General features: G+C 40.3%; 1 protein-coding gene across 1 annotated transcript in view; it reads left to right on the top strand.

Annotated features, from left to right (window-relative positions):
- The window catches only part of VAMP4 (vesicle associated membrane protein 4), a 50914-nt gene that overhangs the window by 14096 nt on the left and 28581 nt on the right, over positions 1-8237 (top strand). The window lies entirely within an intron of this gene.

Here is an 8237-nt window from a genome sequence, read left to right as displayed (position 1 = left end):
AAGCAGGGGGAGTGGGAGAGGGAGAAGCAGGCTTCCTGCTGAGCAGGCAGCCAGATGTGGGGCCTCTGAAGTTTTTTAAAAAATTTTTTAAAGTTTTGTTTGTTTGTTTTTTTTTTTTAGTAATCTCTCTATGCAACATGGGGCTCAAACTCACAACCCCAAGATCAAGAGTCATATGCTGTTCTGACAGAGCCAGCCAGGCACCCCTGAAGTTTTTGATGTTAATAACCATTCCTCTTTGTTTTACATTGCCCTGTCTTCATTGTTATGTCTACTGCTGTCCACTTCTTTTTTAAATTTTTATTATTAAGTAAACACTACCCCCATTGTGGGGCTTGAACTCATGACCTCAAGATCAAGAATCACATGCTCTACCCACTGAGGCAGCCAGGTGCCCCACTCTAACCACTTATTATTGGCTGCTCTCCTTATCCTCTAATCCCCTCATTCCCCTAAGTGCCCTTTTCTTTGTATACACTCTTCCTTGGATTCTTCATAGAGATGGTAGTTGAAGCTGAGGATTCCCATGCTCTGAGAATGCTAAAATACCCTCTCCAAAGAAAAGTGTATATAAACAAAAGGGCAGACTTGACCACCTTGCTTTTGTTTTTGCATGGGGTTCACTTAGTTGGCAAGAGAGGTAGGAGAAATAGGTCTGAGCTGTCTTAGCAATGGCATCATTCCTCTGTCTATGACCATCCTGTGAGACAGCCCCTCTCCTACAACTGTGGCTCTTGCCTTGTTCTGTTGACCCTTCCCTTGCCTCTTCATACCTAGAAATAGTAATGGTGGCTTCTCTTCCTGAGGTATATCAGCATCTCAGCTTGATTCCCCTTGTGGTTTTAATTTATTGTTAAACTCTAATAAAGTAATTCACTTTTGATATTACTAGATCACCTTAGGCAATTCTTCTATTTGCTAAAGTATTCGTGTGTGTGTGTGTATATACACATATATATATATTCCATTGTTGACTTGAATCTATAACTTTACTCAAATTTTTTTTTAACGAATCTTTTTTTTTTTTTAAGATTTTATTTATTTATTTGAGAGGGAGAGAGTGAGAGAGAGCATGAGAGGGGAGAGGGTCAGAGGGAGAAGCAGACTCCCCACTGAGCGGGGAGCCCGATGCGGGACTCGATCCTGGGACTCCAGGATCATGACCTGAGCTGAAGGCAGTCGCTTAACCAACTGAGCCACCCAGGCACCCTCAAATTTTTTTTAAGATTTTATTTTTAAGTAATCTCTACACCCAACGTGGGGCTCAAACTCAACCCTGAGATCAAGAATCACAGATTCTACCAACTGAGCCAGCCAGGCGCCCCTATAATACATTCAGTTTTTTTTTTTTTTTAAAGATTTTATTTATTCATTTGAGAGAGAGAGAACGAGAGACAGAGAGCATGAGAAGGAGGGTCAGAGGGAGAAGCAGACCCCCTGCCGAGCAGGGAGCCCGATGCGGGACTTGATCCCGGGACTCCAGGATCATGACCTGAGCCGAAGGCAGTCGCTTAACCAACTGAGCCACCCAGGCGCCCCAATACATTCAGTTTTAATAGTTGCTTAGTCTTGTGTTTCTATGTAAGTTTGTGAGGTCTTGAAAGACAGCTAACACTGTTCACTATCTTTATATCCCCAGACTTTTACAGAATGCCTGTCACTTATCTGATGGGTGAATTTATTTACCTTGATATAGCACCCAAGATTAGTATTAACCATCTTGAGCAAGAAATTAAAATTGTAGTTGACCATCAACAGACTAAAGCCTCCTGCATCAAATGAGATGATCACAAGACATTAGACCTGACGGATTCCATCTATACAATGCTTTAAGAATAAACTGCCTAATTTCTATTATAAGGGAAGATCATGCAGCCCATTTCGATAAAATATTGATCTCACCTTAAACATATAGCTCTGCAGTATTTACTAATGTGCCCAGTTTCACAATTCTCTTGCCTTCAACAAGTTACACAGTTCACCTCAAAACCTTAGTTTCCACATAGATAAAATTAGGAAAATGACACTTGTTATCAGAGGGTTGTTGTGCAGAAATAAAATAACATATGCTAATCATTAAGCATAGTGCTTTTAAAAGTAGGCATTTAGGGGCAGTTGGGTGGCTCAGTCAGTTAAGCATCTGACTCTTGGTTTCGGCTCAGGTTGTGATCTCAGGGTTGTGGGATCGAGCCCGCAGTCGGGCTCTGTGTTCAACAGGGAGTCTGCTTGGGATTCTCTCTCCCTCAGCCTCCCCCCTCATGCACGCATGTGTTCTCTCAAATAAATAAAATATTTAAAATAAATAAAAGTAGGCATTTAATAAATGGTAGCCATTTTTTAAAAGATTTTAGTTATTTATTTGCCAGAAGGGAGAGTGAGAGGGAGTGAGAGTACAAGCAGGGGGAGAGGCAGGCAGAGGGAGAAGCCAGCTCCCTGCTGAGCAAGGAGCCCGATGCGGGGCTCGATCTCAGGACCCTGGTATCATGACCTGAGCTGAAGGCAGACACTTGACTGAGCCACCCAGGCATCCCTAAATGGTAGCCATTTTTAACTTTCAGAGAAGTCATAAATTTTTTAACACAATTAGAGCATATTCCTGCACAGGTTTCTCTGTTCTTGTCATCTTTATAGGAGGCAATTTCTCAAAGATAAAATTCTTATAACAGGTCATATCAAATAAGAGTTAGGAGAAGAAAAAAAGCATCTCTATGAGTCCATCTTATAATGTCACATCTAAACTTCCATGAGAGAAGCACAGAGGACATTCCCATTTTATTGCAAATTTTTAACAAAAACTACAGTAGAATCTGTCTTTAAAAACCAGACTCCACTTAGCCCGCTTGCTCTGTTACTATTTACTCTTCATTCTCTCTGTGTAGAATCACTCACTGATGCCACATAGGACATAATTGGAACCACCGACAAATTTAGAATATGGATGCTTTATTAGAAAATAATATTGTGTCAATGTTAAATTTTTTTAATTGAATTGTTGTTATGAAAAGAAATGTTCTGTTCTTAGGAAATACCCATTGAAGTATTGAGGGGTAAAGAGACATGATATCTGTAACCAACTCAAATAATTGGGTGGGGAAGTTATATATTTTGAGAGAATAAAACAAATGAAGTGAAATGTTAACAACCCCCTTGAGTTAAGTCATGTAAACTCTCTGGCCCTGTTTCTTCATCTATTTGAAGAAAGAGAGACTGGTCTGAACTATTTCAGTATCATTTATGCTGTGAGTCATGAAATTCAATTAGGAGTTGAGACTAGCATTAGAAAAAAATGTTAACCAGTGAATCTGGATGAAGGATTTGCAAGACTTCTTGTGCATATTCTTAAGTTTGAGATTCTTTCAAAATTAAAAGTAAAATAAGCTAGCTATATTTACACAATACGAGACTCTCTGAGCACAAGAGGCTAATAGGTTAGCTAAATGATGCACCTATGTACTTCCTCACCAAAACAGTTGAGCTATATGCTTATCAAGAGTCAATTTGTATTTTTTTTTAAATAAACTCTCTGCCCAGTGTGGGGCTCGAACTTATAACCCCGAGATCAGAAATTGCATACTCTTCTAGCTGATCCAGCCAGGCACCCCTAGAATCAATTTGTATTTGTAATATAAATATTTACACCTCTTATTATACCTCTGGAGTTTAAATATTCAAACTAATGAAGTACAAATAGAAAGTTGTTTTTTATGAAAACTAAATTGAAGGTGAACAGAAGTTACTATAGAATTAGATGTTGGTAAGAAAAATGCATAAAACTTTGGGGAAAAAATTGTACAAAATCTAGACTGACTTGGCATTCAAACTTTTTCAAAGGTGTCTTTTAAAAATTCTTGCTGTATTTTGAAAAAAAAAGAAACTGAAAATTGTAAACAATTTATTTATTTTTTAAGATTTTATTTATTTATTTGACAGAGAGAGACACAGCGAGAGAGGGAACACAAGCAGGGGGAGTGGGAGAGGGAGAAGCAGGCTTCCCGCCCGAGCAGGGAGCCGGATGCGGGGCTCTATCCCAGGACTCTGGGATCATGACCTGAGCCGAAGGGAGACGCTTAACGACTGAGCCACCCAGGCGCCCCGAAAATTGTAAATAATTTAAACAGTGCAATTCATAATAAAGACACTGGGGTCCTCCAACCAACAGATTCATTTTCAGATAAAAGGTCTTGGCCCTATTTCAAAGATTAGTGAGTAAATGTATAATGATACATTTGAGTCAAAATAAAAAGGTTAAGTATATCTGCCTTTTTAAATGATCTTTACCACTTTAACCAACTTTTTAAATTAACCAGCCAACAACTAGTCCCAATTTCAATGGGAAAGAGAATCTCTAGTGTATTTTTTTTTTAATTAAAAAAGTGATACACATGGTAAAATATTCTAATGGCACAAAATAACCACACAATTAGGAAAGGTTTCTTTTCTCTACTAGTATGCTAGGGTTGTTATAACAAAATGCCACAGACCAGATGGTTTAAACAACAGAAATTTTCTCACAGTTCTAGGGGCTAGCAGTCCCAGATCAAGGTGCCATCAGAGTTGGTTTCTCGTGAAACCTCTCTTCCTGGCTTGTAGAAGGCCACTTTCTCAAAGTGTCCTCACATGGCCTCATCTCTGTGCCCATACATATGGACACCAGCCCTATCAGATTAGGGCCTCACCCTTATGACCAACCACATCTAAACTTAATTACCTACATACAGTCACACTCTGGATTAGGGCTTCAACATATGGATTGGGAGGGGGTGGGGAGGACACAATTCAGTCCATAACATCATCTTCCATTCTAGATTCCCAGCTCTTCTGGGTGTTTTTGTTTTTTTTGTTTGTTTGTGATGCTCACGTGGAAGCAGAGTCTCATATTGTTCTGCACCTTGCTTTTCTCACCTTACAATAACATACAGAGATATTCCAAGTCAGTGCAGGTAGAGCTACTTCATCTTAATGGCTGTATACTGTTCTACTGAATTGGATATACCAAACTTTTTTTTTTTTTTTTAAGATTTTATTTATTTATTTGAGACAGAGAGAATGAGAGAGACAGAGAGCACATGAGAGGGGATAGGGTCAGAGGACAAAGCAGACTCCCTGCCGAGCAGGGAGCCCGATGCGGGACTCAATCCAGGGACTCCAGGATCATGACCTGAGCCGAAGGCAGTCGCCCAACCAACTGAGCCACCCAGGCGCCCTGGATATACCAAACTTATTTCCTATTGTGGGACAGTTAAAGTTTCTTTCTTTTTTTTTTTTTAGTCTTGTTCCAAAAATCTTTTAAAGAATATTCTTAGAAAATGCCTTTATACAATTTGTGTAAGTTTATCTAAGGGATAAATTTTAGAAGTGGAATTATTAGGTCAAAAGGAACTTCGTATAAATTTTTGACATGTATTGTCACCCTGAACTTTAAAAAAATTTGTACCAATTTATACTTCCACCAACAGTGTTTAAGAAAGCTTGTTCTTCCCACCTCCTTAGCCTCCTACCCGTAATACCACATGTACATATCTCCAACACTGTATTGTCAAACTTTTTAATCTTTGCCACTGAGCTAACTAAAGGATCAAAGTTTCAAATTAGACTCACAACTCAGAAATCAGAGATCTTACCTAATTTCAAGGTTCACTAATTTCAAAGACACCAGTAACCAAGGGGCACAGACAAAATAGGAAGAGGTCCAGGACTCTTGGTGCTGCTCCTCAGGTCCTTTCTTCCTTTGGATGCACCTCCACCCAAGATAATTGATGTGGTTTCTAAATAAGGTATGCAGTCTCCTCACTTACACAGAAGGAACCAACTCAGTTATGAAACATATCTCCATTATATGCTAAGTTACCTAACTTACATGATATTTTCCAGTCATGCACCTCAAATCCACAGATTTCTGCTGTTTACCATAAACAGTCTCAGTCCAGGGCTATCCTGCTAAAGGAATTCTATAGATATGAACTCTCCTACTAGGGGATACTAGTTTGTTTACCAGGAAGTCTGTTATTACCATATTTCTAAGAATCAAAGCTTGCTTGCTTTCTAGGAGTATTCCTCTATAATGGGAGAGAATGGATTGCAGATCTGCTGCTTAACTCCTTCCTTCCTGGTCACTGATAGATGAAAAATGGTATTTATTTTGATTTACACTTTGATGTTGAACAGTTGTTCACATGCTTATAATTGACAATTACCTTAGCAGACTTAAGAAACAAGAATCCTAAGCAGGCCATGAAGCAACCTGATTTGCATAGCTAAACCCTGCATAAGGCTCAGGAATTGAAAGTGCTAGGTAACTCTGAGACTGATGTGAACTAAAGACAGGAGGAATAATAGACAATTTGTTTAAGAATCAAATGCTCAGAATCCCTTCTCCAATCCAGTAGAAGCCCAGAGATTTAGTATTAGAAGAGGGTAAAACAAAAGATCTCTGGCTCAGAGGACACCAGGCCCAGTTAAGGCAGAAGGTCTGATGTTGAAAGAGAAATGATAGAGGACCAACATCTGAATACTTGAAACTCAAGACAGAGAAAATAGGGTAAAAATAACCAAATAATTCAAGTTGGTGAGACTGGAACCCTGTTCTGACCCTATATCCCATGCTATTTATATTCTTTCAGTTTATTGGTATATCTAATTCATAGTAACTGTAAAATGACATTTTCTGAGCTTTCAGAAATGTTGGGGGTAGTCAAAGGACTTTGTTCAGGTGATTAAGGGGTGGGACTAGCATTACCCTTCCCCTAAGCAATCATACCAAGATGGTTGTCAGAACTAAAGAATTACGGTTAAAACAAAACCAAAAAGGGACTCCTGGGTGGCTCAGTTTGTTAAGTGTCGGGCTCTTGATTCCACTTAGGTCTTGATCTCAGCGTCCTGCGATTGAGCCCCGCCCTCGCTGGGGTCCCAGCAGAGCGTGGAGTCTGTTTGAGATTCTGTCCCTCTCCCTCTGATCCTCCCCCACTCGGGGGCACGCGCTCTCAAATAAATAAATAAATCTTTAAAAAAAAGAAGTATTCATAGAAGCTACACAGTGAGGTGCCCCTACAACTCGGTAATCATATCGTAAATTGTGGTGTAAGAAGGGCTAATCCTGTAATTGCCTCAGGCTTGAATTGACTAAAGCACCAAAGCAGGGAAGCATCCCATAACAAGCAGATTTACAGATATAAAATCAATTGTGGAAGAAAAAATAACTTTCAGGTCTGGAGTAGTCTCACCATCATGCCTAGGCAGAGAAACAAACTATAAAAAGCTTCCCTTCTAGGTCCAAGTCAGCCTGGGTCTGAGTAGTAGATTCACAGATAGTAGTGAACTTAGGTCTAACACCAGGCTTTCAGAAGCTTCATTTGAGAACCCATGGTTCACTGTTTCTCGGCATCGCCGGCGAATTGAATCAGAATCTCAAAGTAGCGCCTCGGCATCAGCATTTTTAAAGCTTTACAGGTGATTCAACTTCAGGTAATTGAATTGAGAGTCATTGTCCTAGTAAGGCATCTTTTAATTTGTTACAATGTTTTGACTTAAAAATGCACTAAAACACTATCAACAAGGGACCTATAGGTATTAAATGAGAAAGATGCCTAATACAAATGATAAGGCGGGGAGGGATTAGTCAAACAGTCCTGCTGAGGCGTGTGTGGGAGGAATGGATAAGTGAAACAAGAGAAAGTAAAAGCAAATCTGGAATTGGTGTTCTGGATTACTACACCCAGCGACTTCAGTATCATATGGTGAAAGAACACAGGAGTGGCTATACAAGGGTGATTTCCCACCTGAAACTGGAAGGCTCCGGTGTCTAGACCTAGTTATTTTAGGTTAAGAAGTAAAGGATACAGGGGAAAGAACACCGAGCCCTCGTCCTAAATCTGTCCAAAACAGCTGTGCAACCTCAAGTAAATCTCCTTTCTGGATCAGAGATTCCGAGCGTCTAGAATGAGGAGACGGGATTAGCAACCCTCAGTATCTCCCTGCTAGTCTAACTGCATCGATAAACAAGGGGTCACACATCTTCCGAAAAGGCCCCAGACTATCTGGAGCTGCGAACCATCCTCCTTGTTTTTTACTCGGCTTCTTTAGCCCAGGGGCATGGGCTGCGCACAGAGCATCACCTTCTAAACGCCTCCCTCAACCCCAACCCGGAGCTTGTACCCGGAACGCCACTCTGAGTGACTTCTCAGAGCTTCCTCCACCTCCTCTGAACACCCACCACTCCCGCCCTCCACGCTCCACCAGCT

This window comes from Leptonychotes weddellii, chromosome 6, assembly GCF_054177405.1.
Source record: "Leptonychotes weddellii isolate Sample4059 chromosome 6, ASM5417740v2, whole genome shotgun sequence".
Classification (NCBI taxonomy): domain Eukaryota; kingdom Metazoa; phylum Chordata; class Mammalia; order Carnivora; family Phocidae; genus Leptonychotes; species Leptonychotes weddellii.
Note: the sequence above shows the minus strand (reverse complement) of the source record. Positions and strands in the feature narration are given on the sequence as shown.